The 15376-nt window shown below is 37.8% G+C and overlaps 1 long non-coding RNA gene across 1 annotated transcript in view; it reads left to right on the plus strand.

The window, feature by feature from the left end:
* Window positions 1–11: 11 nt before the first annotated feature.
* LOC118645236 overlaps window positions 12–15376 on the plus strand; it is a 20236-nt gene continuing 4871 nt past the window's right edge. The window contains exons 1-2 of the long non-coding RNA XR_004963010.1: window positions 12–1874; window positions 10722–10972. This is a non-coding gene — a long non-coding RNA (uncharacterized LOC118645236). The remainder of the gene's footprint in view (window positions 1875–10721; window positions 10973–15376) is intronic.

Here is a 15376-nt window from a genome sequence, read left to right on the forward strand (position 1 = left end):
TTATTGACAGTTGTCAAACATGTAATGAACAAACGTTTGCCTAAGTTTCATGTTGGTCGAAAGGATAGAAAGCGAAAGAGAGGCGAATGGAGAATCAACGAGAGACCAGCCAAGAGTCTCAACATCGAGATTGGGGGTAGATTTCCTTTGATCCCTAACAAGGAACACAAAGTTGTATTATTTCCACCTGGGTTTCAAACGGTTCAGAATCCGCCAGGCGTGAAACACGATCCGTCTCTCTCTCTCTCTCTCTCTCTCTCTCTCTCTCTATCTTCATCTCAGGTCCGCTTAGACTTTTCGTCCTTCTGATGTTAGAAACTTCTCTCGCTACCTCTTATTCTGCTCTTCGCCCTTTCTCTTTCACGTCTTTATTTCCTTCTTGTTCTTCACTCGGTTTTGATTGCGGTACGGGAGTGGTAGAGTCGCGTAGTTTACTGATGTTACAAATTCAATTTCTCCTCAGCTCAGACCATTGTCCAGAAAAAAAAGGAGGGGAAACCACAGAAGGGGTTACATCACGGAGAGAGAGAATCGTCTCTCTATCTTTCGCGATTGTGCGTGTGACAGCTCGTGAGATTCAGAATCTTCCTCGCTTTTTTTCTCTCTTTATCTTTTTCTTTCTTTCACTCTTAAAAGAAAAAATTTGCTGACTTCCTCCAGAATGTGCACGCATGTTGCATGCAAACATATAATTGTGACACATACATTTTGACCGTGTGAGATGAAGGAACAAGTTTTTCAACACATTTGTTTTGAAATGTCACGAATTTTGTATTTCACAGATTAATTGTTAAAAAATGACAAATAATAACTTTTGGTTATACGTAATTCTCTATCACTATCTCTATGTTTTATTCATTAAATATTTAGAAAAATTAGTTACATGTATTTATAATTACACTTATATCTATGTAAAAGCACAAATTTAATAATTCGTTAACAATGGACAATCCGATTATGCAATTTATTACGTAAAATTCTGAAGTGAGCAAATGTTGAGAGAGAGAAAGGGAGGGAGGGAGGGGAGGGGGAGAGAAAGAATATAAACAGATGCGAAAAGAACCTGATTTCCGACGGAGAGGGGAGAGGGCGTTTCAGTTACCTCAGATTCGAGGGTGTTTTTTCGCAACTGCGCGAGTTATTTACCGCACTTGTTAACAGTGTACGCGAACCTGCTAAAGTGGTCTCGCTGCTAATTAACTGCGTTATTTTTTACAACTCTCGCGCATTTCCACCCGTCATTGCCCTTCTCCTCCTTCTCCTCCTCTCGAACCGTTCTCGCGGCGCCCACCCACGACGGGATTCGATATTTTCCGTTTTATTTATCTGCCGCGGTTTTAACTACGGTAATGGAGAAAAATACGCATATTCGTGAAACTCGACGAGTAAAAGATTAAAGCGTTTGTCGAGTAAGTATGCACAAGTAACGAAAATTGAACTTTTTTATTAATCGTATTGATTCCAAATTAAATTCGGACTTGTATGCTATATTTGCGATAGAGTAAGTACATTTTTCAAGCATCTTGAGTGTAAGTAGAACGTTATAATATTTTGAATTTTTACATTGATCGAAATGTTTGTTAAAAGAACAAAAAGAGATTTTGGTTTAATTCGATTTAACGATCGCGAGCGAGCGAATCAATCGAACGTCGCAGGGATACGAGATATGTAAGAAATCGATGTATATAAACCATAATATTGCCGTGTCGCTTCCGCGAAATCGGTTGTAGTGGTGTAAGATGGAGAAAGAGGATGGCAAGGGTATAGACGTATCTCTCTGCGCGCTGGAGCAGACGCGGCAGTGGCGGCGGTGGCGGCGGCAGCAGCGGCAGCAGCAGCAGCAGCAGCACCCTTCTTTTCTCCGCCACGAAAAGGTACTTGAAATAAATTGAAAATGGCTGGTATCGCTCTGGCCCCCGGACAAGTGATACCTACATCATCTACACGCACACTAGCCGCCCCCCTTTCACCGCCTTTCATCCTCGGCTCCGCGTTCTTTCATGAATTCGAAACGCGACGTTTGAGTCGGATCGGAATCCGGTCGAATCACTTCAATTAATTCAATCAAGGATAGACGGAGCAGAAGCGAGGGAGAAATAAATAGCGCGTGTTACGTCTCGAAAAAGTTTATGTGCGTATCTTGTTAACCCGAGAATAATCTGGCCTAGTTACCGTTTTTTGCGTAAACGATTACTTATTCTATGTAATTTCCTTGAAATCATTTTTCAGTAAATAAATTTAGATTCAATTCTTTTAAAGCATAAGGAGAAATCAAAAGAGGCTTCTTAATAATCAATAATAAAAACTACTATCCTTCTGAACTTTGATTTTCTCGCTGCTGGAGTGTAAAAACATTCCAGGTGATCATTCTTGGATGAATCAATTAAGGCTGTATTATCTTTCACGTAATTCACATCTTGTGAATTACGAAAGATGCAATCTAATACTTTTATAACGTCACAAGTCTTAAAAGTGACGTCGAGAAGATACAAAGCAAACGACGTAAAATATATATTTAACTTTAGATCTCAAAATATATTTAAATTTGTATATTATTTAACAAAAGACATAATGTATATCATAAAGTTACGTGTTAAACATTTTTAGATTTTTTTTTAATGAACATTTGTTTGTTAATGTTTTGAATATCTTACCTTATATTCTTATTTTGTCATCTTATACAGAAATTTTATTATGGATTTATAAGTTTACGCGGTTGCAAGAAATTGTAGGATGAAATTTTACCCTTCCGTTAAGAAAGGAAATAATGTCGCGATTTACACACAACAGCGAGTTCTTGGTTCCGTTGTGGAGAACCGCCGCGCCGGGTTTACGCGGTTTTCCGCGTGCGTGACGCAGAGACGCATAAACGAGGGCGCGGCACACGTATGTAACACACACGCGTGTACCTACGTAATCTCATATATACGCGTTTACACGTAGCAGTAAGCCAAGGCACACACAAGCGCGACAAGGTGTATTGAATCGACGAGTATCATGCAGCTGACAGCTAGAGCTAATTGAATCTTGACTCTATCTATCTGTCGACCTGAGGCTGAGACTCGCCACCGCTACCAACGCTACCGCCACGAATTGCATTTCCCGTTCGGCGGTATCACTCGTCGTCCTCGCTTCCGAAGAATTCTATCTTTCCCATACCTCACCCTTTATTCATCCCTCCCTCCCTCTCTCCCTCCTTCCCTTCCTTCCTTCCTTCCTTCCTTCCTTCCTTCCTTCCTTCCTTCCTCTTTTCTTTCCTTCCGTTTTCTTCCTCTCTTTCTTGCCTCGCTCATCTTCTCACTCATCACCCGTTTTAAATCTATAATACATTATTTTATCGTAAAAATAAGAGATACTCGCTATATAACTTAACAAATCCTTTGCAAGTCTCTGGATTTTGTTTACAGAAATTTTTCATTTACATAAACTGTTTATTTACATACACAGACACAAGCAAAATAAATTTTGAATAATATACATTTCTGCAAGTTTCAATGAATAAAGTTATTGCCACCTATAATATCAGTCAAAAGAAAATTCCGCTTTGTAGTAGTTATATAGTGGAATCTACTGATGAATCCAAGATATTCCAGTCCTACAGCATCGCACGCGTGTATTACTACTTGAAAGGGAAAAAAAGTCTGCAGGTATGAGCATTGCGTGCCGCTGAATTTACCACCTCGTTAATGGCATCATTCGAACACTGTAAATGTCTGACGCGCACTTTAAGAATTCCGGCGCAAGGCGCCGCAAAACCTTTTACAAGGGATTACAAAACGCATAAACAAATGTGCGGTTTTGGCTGAGATAAATGCACATCTTTATGCAAGCATTCGTGTTTGTATTTGTGCTGTGAAAATATTCGTTCACATTCGCTCGCATTTAGAAACAAGTGTGCATCAGAGAAACGAGAATGACGTGGGGATGATGGAGATGAGCAAGAGGGACACAGTGATGGAAGGATGTAGAGAGACGAAAGAGAAACCAAAAAAGAGAAGAAAGATAGCGAGAAAAATCGCGCGCGCGCGCGCGCGTGTGTGTGTGTGTGTGTGTGTGAGAGAGAGAGAATTCAATATAACTGCACACACGTTTATAGGGTCGATGGGAATATATTGGAGCGGATATTGAAATACTTGTTGGTAGTTTGAGTTGAAGGCGAGAGATGCCTTTCTCGATGCCATCTTGATTGCGCAATCGAGGTACCGATGCGACCCCCGCTACAGAATTTGACGATAAAGATCGCACTCGGATTATGGGAGACCACGGAGGTTGTTCTCTCCTCCTCCGTAAATAATAATGGCGATCGTTCAATTATCTGTTTCACGAGCTCATCTTGGAAGTCTTGAAACGCGTTGCACGTTACATCCATGTTGATGGACTCATCAAAAGAAAAAGGAAATGTGACAGATTCTCAATTTTGTACAAACTTTTATTCATAATAATAAAATCTGTCTATTTAACTGTCTATTCTGCGATCTCATTTTTAAAGTTTCGTACCGTACACGGAAAGAATTTTCTCTTAAAAATTATCCTGAAAATCGTAATAATTGTGGGACAACGTAAACCTTGAAGAATTTTACTATACTTTTGACAAAATTTACTAAAATTTTAATAAAATTTGGCAAAATTTTATAAATTTTACTATACTTCTACTAACAAAATTTATTAAAACTTTGCCCAATTTTATTAAAATTTTACTAAATTTTAGTAAATTTTGTTGAAAGTATGGTAAAATTCTTCAAGGTTTACGTTGTCTCACAATTACCACAATTTTCAGGGTAAATTTTAAAAGAAAATTCTCTCCGTGTATATTAACATTCTTGATATTGTTTTGGAAAAGCTGATGTTTTCGTTAATTAGAAAGAGAAAGAGACTACATGAGATTGACAACGATGAAAGATACGATGATCTCTCAGATAAATGCGCCATGAATGCGTCGATTATTCAATATATTGAGATTGAGATCGAATAAGTGCACGACAAGATATGAAATAATTTAGTGAAGCGCGATGCGATTCTAAACCCACCTGGGCACACATTAAAAACCTAGGGCTAACGAAAACCCCTTTCCTTTCACTAGTTCTTTGTTATTCAACAATCGGCATGCACACATGGCATATTAATATAATGTGCGCCGAGCCGAGCCGAGAGAGAGAGAGAGAGAGAGAGAGAGAGAGAGAGAGAGACGATTACACATTACGGTACATCATTGTCAAAGAATTTTTTAGCTACGAGTTTAATTGGTTGACTGATGCAGCCTGAAACGGAGAAGCGATATCAACGCTACTGGGGGGTTCGTGTGAAATATATTCCCTCCTATATTTATCTACGATTGATCTTTCCGCGTCCTCGATCGATAAAACTTGACAAGTACAAAACATACCTCTTGTCCGAAAAGAAATGAATGTAGATCGGAGCAAATGATTGTTTGAAGTAAATTGTTTTAGACTTATCCGACCTATTAACTTTATAAAAATGAATATTCTTAACAAATTACAAAATTAATTGTCAAATTAAATTTCTCTTACGGAATACTATTACTAAAGTTAAATTTCTTTAGCAAAAGTTATTGTAGTTAGATACTGTACTCTTTTAGCAATATCTTAATGTTTTACTTTTCTTCCTAATCACATTTTCTCATTAAAATTCTATTAAAACACAATTTTTTGTGAAAATTATTATGACTTAAAATAATTTTATTTCTTAACGAAAATAATCCAACAATTTTCAAAATTAGCCTGACCGGCAATTTTAGTGAATCAATTAAATACATTCCACTACGTTTCAACCTCCGCTTTTTAAGTCTTTTCCATAAATTATAAATATAGTTAAACATAAGAATTCACCGAAAAAACTGGATATGTATCCGTACCAATATGATAATATTCAACTGAAATATAACAAATTCTTTAATACATTGTAAAAACATATAATTGAATTATCAACGCCACCGTACTTACATATTTCAACAGTTAAAATCAAACCTCTTAATATGAAAGAGATACACTGATGAAAACAAACATGTTAAATAAATTTATTAATAATTTTATATATCGGATTTAAATTTTTCGTATCTTCATAAATTAACATTCTTACTCTTTTTTATAAAGAATTTTTCAGTTATTTCCCTCTTTCTTGTGTGCTTTTCAGAATGTAAAATGCATATTAGTTTTTTCCAATTAAATTCATTGATTTATATTGATCCAATGTTTGCTAACAACTGTGTAATCCTTCTCGTGTTTTTTTAATATTATTCATGTGCTCCTTAATACGTGTACATATCTGAATAGTGTTTGGTTTGGCCAATATATAAAACCTCAACAATTTTTACAATCGCCCTTGTAAACAAGTTCTGTGTTTTTTTTCTTGACATAGCTTATCTTTATGTTTTTTTATTAGCCTATCTAGTTTTTTTGACACAATAAAAACGGCCTGTAAGCCTACTTTATTGAAACAACACCTGATATTCCTGCTGACTTCTCCCCAAAAAGTCAAGACGACACATTTCACAACATCAAATGTACTTTTTAAGTTCTTCAATCTTATTATTTATGTGTTTTTTAATTAATTTTTTTGAAAAGCAATTATTGTTGAGAATCTTTTTTACCAATTTAATTTGTTTACATTTTTCACATTTTCTTAAAAATTTAGAAAGAAAATTTTAATTTTCTTATCATTTTTGAAGTAAAACTTGTTATACTAATGTTAGTTTCTTTGATTTATATTAATATTTGATATTGATAAATACTTAAAGAAAAAATCGATGCATCCGATTCGCAGCAATCTACAAAGATCGAACGATTGTTTTAATCATAATAGCATTAGAAGACCGACACGACTGGCCCTGAGAAGAAAGAATGTAATTACTCTTTAGTGTAGGATCGTCATTCCACCGTCTTTCAAACAATAACGCGAGGACAACTAGTTCAGAATTCGTAGATGAAGCACAGGTATAGCTAAATAACACTTGTATCAAAGATCGTGTATAAAAGATTTTTCTTTACGAACCTTTCTCTTCTTTGCGATCGCAAACTCTTTCATCCATCGAATCCGATCGTTATCTATCTGCCGATCCTACAAGAAAACGATCCTACGGATCACGCAAAGCCACACTTGGGGCAATCTCGAAGAAAAATGTTGTACGCGCGCTTAATTCGATCCCGTTTCTTCGAGGTTTAGCTCTGCCCGAAAGAATTCATTCCTGCATATTGCGATGGTTGCGGTGATCCGCCGAGGGGATCATATTATCTTAATCTATTTCTTGTAGAGTTAATATGCTGCACTTAGTTTTGAATTCTATTAAGAAGAAAGTAAAATGTAAAAAAAAACACGTAATAACGTTTATATTAAATTTTGAATTTTGTAAATGATATTTAAAAAATTCCGTTAAAGAATTAATCCGGTAGTTCGTTGCCACAAGCATCCTGTACGTCTATTACGTACAAACGAGTTATAGTTTTACCGAATAACCGCAAAATTTGAACCGTCAAAGATGACAGTCAACACCGGAAGTACATAAGGAAGAAGAGAGGTACGCAACGTTTATAACTATCGTGATGTTGCGCGAGGTATTACTTGGATGGAAACGGCGTATTAACCCATGGTTACCCATCGCGAGATTGCGTTCTTTGAACGTATAAGACTAACATGATGCCGATCATCTTTTGTGCCTTTTATGTCCGTTTCTCCGTATCCTTTCTCTGTCAATCAGCGCAGATTACAAAGGTAGACGCGACACATTGTGTAATTCAGAATGAATGCCTTCCGGATAATTATTACGCGACCGCGGCCAGTTCTTGCGGTGTGTTTGGACACACACGTACAAATTTTACACACATACGCACACACAGAAAGAGAAAGAGAGAGAGAGAGAGAGAGAGAGAGAGAGAGAGAGAGAGAGAGAGAGAGAGAGAGAGAGAGAGGAAGAGAGAGAACCGCGCGGTACTCGTGCTCGACAATGGGGGAGAGGGGTCAGCGTCGTCGTGTGTACCACCGCATTCGGAAACCACGCGATATCTCGTTACACCGTAATCGGAATATAATCGATCGCCAAGTTTGTAGCGCAAGATAAATTGATGGGCGTGGTGAGAACGACGAGTGGAAACTCGAGAGCCTGAAAGACAACGGTAGTCGCAGCCGCGGAACAACGACTGCCTCGAAGAAATCTGAGATTTTTCTTCCTTTCTCGCCGGGTCCCCTTTATTTCTCTCTTTCTCTCGGGACAACTCCCGCGAGGTGCATAGTTTCATTCGGAATCGAAACTGCTGAAGAGACAAACGTTTTTCACTGTTGCGTAATGTTTATCGGACAAACAAGAAGATTATTAAGATAACAACGCTTTTTTTAGTCTTCTCGCGATCATGCTATAGATAAAATTGTGATTTATGTACTTGTGGAAAGAATAAAGAAAAGACAATTTATTATACCATATACTTTTAGGTATTGTGTGACTAGTATTGTCTTTTGGTCTGAATTTGGTTCAATTTTGATCTTTAGGTTTAAGAGAAAATCTCCAAGTCGCACAACTCAAATCATTATCGTTTCCACTGACACTAGATCTGTGTGAGATCCCATTAATTTATGACTTATTTTATTAAAAGACATAATAAATCCTCAATACGCACTGCGTTAGCGTAACTCGGAGTTTCAAAGTTGCGGCATTTCAACCAGTCTAATTTTAATTTTTGCAAAATATCTCTTGTACAACTTTGTCAACTGGAATATTTCCTTGTTCTTCAGACTTTAAACTACTGATTTAAAAAATAGATTAAAATTGATTTATTTAAACCAGAGACATACGCGATATAAAGAGACAACGAGTTAGGAGAACGTGAGTATACGTAAATCGGGAGTTCTTTAATGTGTGCGTATTGAGGGTCAAGGAATCAAAATATAACATAATTTGTATTTAAAAAAATGAATACTAAGCTTATTTTAATAACCATGATTCAAGAGTAATAATGATTGAAATTCTAATAGATTCATTGTTAGAATTTCAGAAAGTTAAAAATAAAGGAAATATAATTGTATTTTAAAATATAAAATTTCGAATACAAAATTCCAAATAAAAAAAATAATTCTAATATATAAGTACGAGAAAATAAAAGGTGCTAAATAAAATATAAAATTATTCAAAAAAACATATACAAGATTGAGATAATCTGAGTATCTTGGTAGATGTGAAGTATTTTTAATTCTTTTGTGTAGGATACTCGGGGTAAATATACTTTGAAAAAATAAAAATATATACATTAAAACATACAATAATAAATTAATTAAAGAGCAATGCAAATAATTAAAATATTATTAAAGTACGTTGGCTACCGCAGAAATAAGAAAACCATTATAAAGAAATCGAAACGTCTTTAAATTTTGCGTATCGATTTTTCACTCAATATTGTTTTTGGTTATAAAGAGCTGAAAACGATATCTTGAGTAGAAAAATATCGAAACAAAAAGCTCGAAAATATTCCGTTTACATCATTGTATCTTTATTCTGTTCTTTTTCTCGCAATTTCAAAAATCATTATAATAGAATGTATTGCTTGAACTGTACAAAAATCTCTCGTTTTGTAGGTATAAAGGTTTTGGGTATGTGTGACACGTCTGACGAATCATTCTAATATAATAAATGGAGTACTGTTTCCTACCGAATGCTGTTTTCCTCCCTTCCTTCGTTCACGCTTTTTCCCTTCTCTCTCTCTCTCTCTCTCTCTCTCTCTCTCTCTCTCCTCCTCCTCCTCTTCCTCCTCTTCCTTCTCCTCCTCGCTTTTCCTCGCTGTCCTTCCATCACACGTATTCCTCTCTCTCCATCGTATCTCTTTCCTTCTCGCAACAAGAGCGGTCCTCGATCATCCTCCATCTCTCGTCAATGCATCCCGGGGACTTCCGCGATTTCTGAATAGAAATCTCCATGGCGGCTGACAATGCCGCGGTACGTGGACAATTGCATAGTCTAATGGATCCGCCTCACATCACCGTAACTTATACGTACGTGTCGTTCGTGAAAAGTGAATATCGACAACGTCCATTCTACGTGTCTTCCTACGGTTCGCGGCTAAAACGAGAGATCGACGTCCTCTATTTTACGTGTCTTCCCGTACGTGTCATCAAGCTCCACCGCGCCTCTCCCTTTCTTCTTTCTTCTTGCTTCGCGTAAATTACGTGACGTTTAACATCCTCTTTATACCGTGTGTACACCTGCCAAAGAAAAACTGACATGAGGGCGCCAGCGAGAAGTCGGAAACTACCACTAGTAGTTGGATTGCTCAGATAAAGAGATTTGATTTTCTTATAAAAGATGACAGCTGATCTTTTAATTTTTTATATTTATAACAATACGATAAAAAGAGGAGATGGGTGATTTATAATACTCAAGTAAAGTAAAAACGGTGTGCATATCCCGGAAATACGATTTTTTTCTCATTCTTGTAGTAGTAAAGAACACAATGTTAATTTTAAAATATAACATTTATAAAATTTCGCGACTCTCTCTCCTGACAGCGTATTACTGATGTAAGCTTGAAATGTTAATTCAAACAAGCTTTATCAAGTATTTCGATGCCGTATCCAAATACGTGCAAATTGCGCATTCATGAGACGAAAGAATTCGGAGGAAGCTATTGTTACGATTTATTTCTTTTATGCCACGTTCGTTCTGTTTCGTTTGTCGCATCGATAAAAGGTCGGAAATTTTAACATTTCATGTTCTTGTTTTACAGTTTACAATTGCGTTTATACACGATTACATCGTACTCGAGGAGGACCGAAAAATATATGACGAAGAAGAATAAGGCGCGAGAAGGGGCGGAGAGGGTTGGAGAGATCTCAACCTTTTGGTGGTTGAAGATAGCGAGAAGGAGGCCACGAGAGGAGAGATGGTCCAGGCAGTTACGGCATTATATACCTAACAGGAAGAGAGACAAAGCGAACAAAACATTGTCGGGGCGTCGCTCTGCAAACAGAACCCTTGGTGAGGTGAAGAGAGATGAGAAAGGGAGAGAGAGAGAGAGAGAGAGAGAGAGAGAGAGAGAGAGAGAGAGAGAGAGAGAGAGAGAGAGAGAGAGGTGGGAACGGAGAGAACTAAAACTTGGAACAAAAGTCCTCACTTTTGTTCCCTCGAAAGTTTTTCAAATTATGGTCGTAACGGCGAGGAGAGGCGAGAGAAGAGGATGGCGGTGCGAGGAGGACCTTCTGTGATTTATACCTCGCGAAGGTTTCGGAATTATTAAACTTTCCGGTACTGAAGAAAGAGGCGAGGTGGAGATGACGCGGTGCGCAAGCTCCAAAACGACGGAAAGAGCTTGTACTGTAATTAAGCCGTTTTCTAATGAAGATTGATCGGTCAATTAGCACCGGCCGCCCACCGCGTGTTTATTTCCTTATTTAGTGCCGTCGCGTTGAGTACATCCCTCGCTTCGAGAAATTTTCTTACTTCTAAAAATACACATTTCTCGATACAATCATTAAAACGCTCTCTCGCAGGTACCTCGCAGAAAGTTCGTTTTACTTTCAACTTCTCTATCAATTATCTACAGAATGAGAAATATTTCAAGTTTTATAATAATTAGAAAGTAAATTACTTCCACAATTATCAAAGTATTATTGTAGAACATATCGCAATAATGTTTATCGAAAAGTAATTAAATATAATCTCTGATGAAAATAGAAATTCTATTACAAGTATTGAAAAATAACGCGATTCTATTTCCCCCTCATTACCGCGAGTAGGAAGAAGAAACAAATAATTGCGATGCGATCAAAAGTTACTTTGAGTTATCTCACTTGCTACGATCATCGATGTATTTTATTGAGAAACACTCAAATTGTCCATTAACAAGCAATTAAATTGTTGGTAACGAGACGGGCACAATTCAGTGGACCGAGCCGAGTTTATTCCTGGAAGAGATTAAAAGCTGCCACTTGTGAGTCTGGTGAAACTACCCTTCTGCCGGCCTCGCGCATCGTCCTTTTCCCTTCTTCCCGCCGCACCATCTCCTTCTCTCGATCCTGGTGGTCCCCCGTTCCATTTGAGCTTCCAGCGGCCACAATAGAGAGTGGGAAGCCTCTTTCTATGGATCGCACAATGGATATAGTATATCAAACAAATTCGACCCCGCGGAATTATTGGCCAGGCTAATCCCACGTTACCGGCCACAGGGGCGTTCTTCGACGTCAGCACGTGACCCTGTGACTGTCGAAGGGGTTGAAGGGCGAAAATTCAACCGTGAAACGCCGCACCGTGAGGACGAGGCGACGTTCATCCCTAACCGCGATTAATAACATTCTCAACGGCCAATAGATTGTTTTCGATTTTCAAGCGATTTCATTAATCGAATCTTGCATGAGCGTGAACGAGCCGATCGTTACGAAGAGTTTACACAAGAGTTGGAAATTTAACATTAACTCTCATTCTCAAGCTATAAGTTTTTGTAATACGTCAAAGCAAATTGTTTATTTCGAAATTGATACAAATCCAAAATCTTGCTAAACTTTTACCCCTTGAAACAGAATCCATTTGTTTCAAATTAAACGGCTCTATTGGCTCAACTTAAATTTAAGTGGTTCTTTAAATCCAATGCGCCTTTACTTATCGTTAAAAGATAATCTTGAGAGAATAGAAAAATTAACGTACAATATCTAGAGATTCACACAATTTTTACTGTAAAAATTTTTTTTTTCTTAAAAAAAAAAATCATCACAAATTAGAATAAGAGAGAAGCAAATCTAGAATTTTTTAAGTAAAATACTTAACTTTAATGCGCATATTATCGGTTAAATATATATTTAAAAAAAAACATTACTCTTTTGTAATAAATCAGTTTTATGCAATTTTAACCAAATTATTAATAAATGTATTTCTACATTTATCGCTACATTGGCGTATTCCCATATAAACCTAAGGATATTTTTTGGATGACTTTTGAATAAAGTTTGCTATGCGGATTGATTTTGAAATTAATTTCAAAACATGAGCAAATCGGTATTGATACACAGATGTAAAAGTAAAAAATTATTCAAATAATTTGTGTCTTTCCTTGGAATCGACGATTTAAATATGATTACGCATGAGCGCGATTACGATTGATTTATACCGCGACTCGAAATGCGGTTACGAGCGCAATAAAGATTCTGATGGCAAGTCCGCATGCGACACGTCCTTCATTCTGACAGGATCGAAAGCCGTAAAAATCCTTGTCGGACGAAAGGGTAGCCAGATCTAGGTACGCATGCGTTTGACAGAAGAGATATATTTCGATCATGGATTTTGGATTGTCGGCAAGGATTAGGGGTACACCCCATTCGCGTGTTTGTTGGAAACAATGGGCGATTCGGCTGATTGGCCGTTGCTGGCCATGTACAAGATATAACCTCCACATAATAGAGTATATATGTATATAACGGTCGAATAATGACAATCTATTATTAGTTTATGTCGGTTCGAAATTTCGTCGTTCAACATCAATAATCTAGTAGTTTATAAAAACCTCCGTTAATTTGTCAACAGTGTCCGACCTCACGATATATGTAGCATTAGCCCTATTGTCATTTTACTTAATCTTAGCCTCAATATTCTATTTGCAAGTAAAATTAACTATCATTATTTATACTATATCTATTATACTAACGCTGTAGCTGATCTACGTTACATTTCTATTCATCACATCTTTTTTTTTTATTATTTTTGTTATCACGTATTTCATCAATTCGTATGCTTGCGACGATTCTCTTTTCTCTTTAAAAGCGCAAAATATTAAAATATTAAAAGAAATAACGAGTAGACTTTAAAACTTGCTTCTGCTGTAGTTAAAATGAGATTCTTCTGAGATGTTTTAAATCTAGTACATCCTAATCTAATTCATCTTTGTCTCAATTAAAACGGCGTACGTGTTTCGTGCGCGCGAATTCTTAAGCAGCGCGATGTGCAGACAGTAGATCTTGCGAATAAGGAGCAGCTGGCAAGTAGTGGGCGTAACTGGTGATAATTTGCATGGAAATTTTTATCGGCTCGACCGAAGAGGCAATATCTGGCAGACGCATTTAAGATTTCGCCGGTGATAATAACAGCCGCAGAAACGGCGCAGCGCACCGTAATATCCGCGTACCAGTGATACGAGTACCGTAAGGCCATGCGTATACCTACACCCACCTACCTAAACACACACACACACACACACACACAGCCGTTACATCTTCAACGTTCAGTAATGTACCCTGGGATGGTGCAACGTGACAGCATTGCCCACCCATATCGTGCTCGCGCGTCGCTCAGCAGAGGCAAAAAAATGGCATCAAACCCCCTCGATAGATTATACAGATTCTTTCTTTCACCATCCCATTCTTTATCGCCGTCTTATGATAATATTATTGTTATATTCCGCGAACGTATATATTTTTTCGAGACAACTCATGTTTAAACTTGACTGAGAATATGTGTGAGAATATGTGTGCGCTGAGAAATTAAATTCTGAAACGATAAATAAACACAAGCGAAAATAAGGATTCTTGGGAAGAATTGTAAGAATAAAGTAGAAGGGGCTTGAGGAATCGGTGATTGTATCTCTGGAATGGATAGAACGGAGCAGAGTCGCTCTTGAGGTGAATTCTCACCGGGAGGATCTAGAGGATCGATATGTGCGAGAATACAACTCGACGATATAATACTGATGAAACGCGGCTGCTCGATCGGTCGGAAAGCCGTAGCGGAATGCTGTAGTCAAAGTGCCGTCTTACTGGCGACCTACTAGGAGAAGGCCTATCCGGTAAGTGCTCGGCCACTCGTGCACGGATGGTGAGCACGCAGGCACCATATCACTGTGTGACCGAGTATCCAACTCCCGATTGGCTTCCGAGGAATTCCCGCAGAGTTTCTTTCTCCGCCTGCCATAAAAGAGTATTTAAGAGACTTTTGCGGAAATAAAAAAAATGGAGGGACAGGAGAAGTGAGGGGAGATAGAAGGCAGGCACGCGTGTGTACGCCCCGTGGCGGGCACCCCGCCGATACATCTCGTCGTTTTCGACGAGGCCGTTCAAAAAACAATCAGGCACAATGGTGCTCCTTGAACGTTCTTATTTATTATACTTATATATGGTGCTGCCCGTAAAACGCGACCGGATAAATGATTGTAGAGTGCGTTTTTCAACTAGAGACGTGCGAGAACGCGTGTGCATTTTGCGCAGTCTGAAAAAAGTGTACGAGAAAGAACGCACGAGCGCGTTTCTACTTCTTTCAAAGAGCGGTCTCGCTCAAGGGTGGTATTTTTTTGTTTCCCTTTGTAAGGAACAGTCAATTGACAATAACGCGTCGTTTTGCAAATAAAGAGTGTTACTTCTGTCGCTTTGTATTATCTAATAAATAAATTCAAAAAACATTTTA

Source organism: Monomorium pharaonis, chromosome 4 (genome assembly GCF_013373865.1).
Source record: "Monomorium pharaonis isolate MP-MQ-018 chromosome 4, ASM1337386v2, whole genome shotgun sequence".
NCBI lineage: Eukaryota > Metazoa > Arthropoda > Insecta > Hymenoptera > Formicidae > Monomorium > Monomorium pharaonis.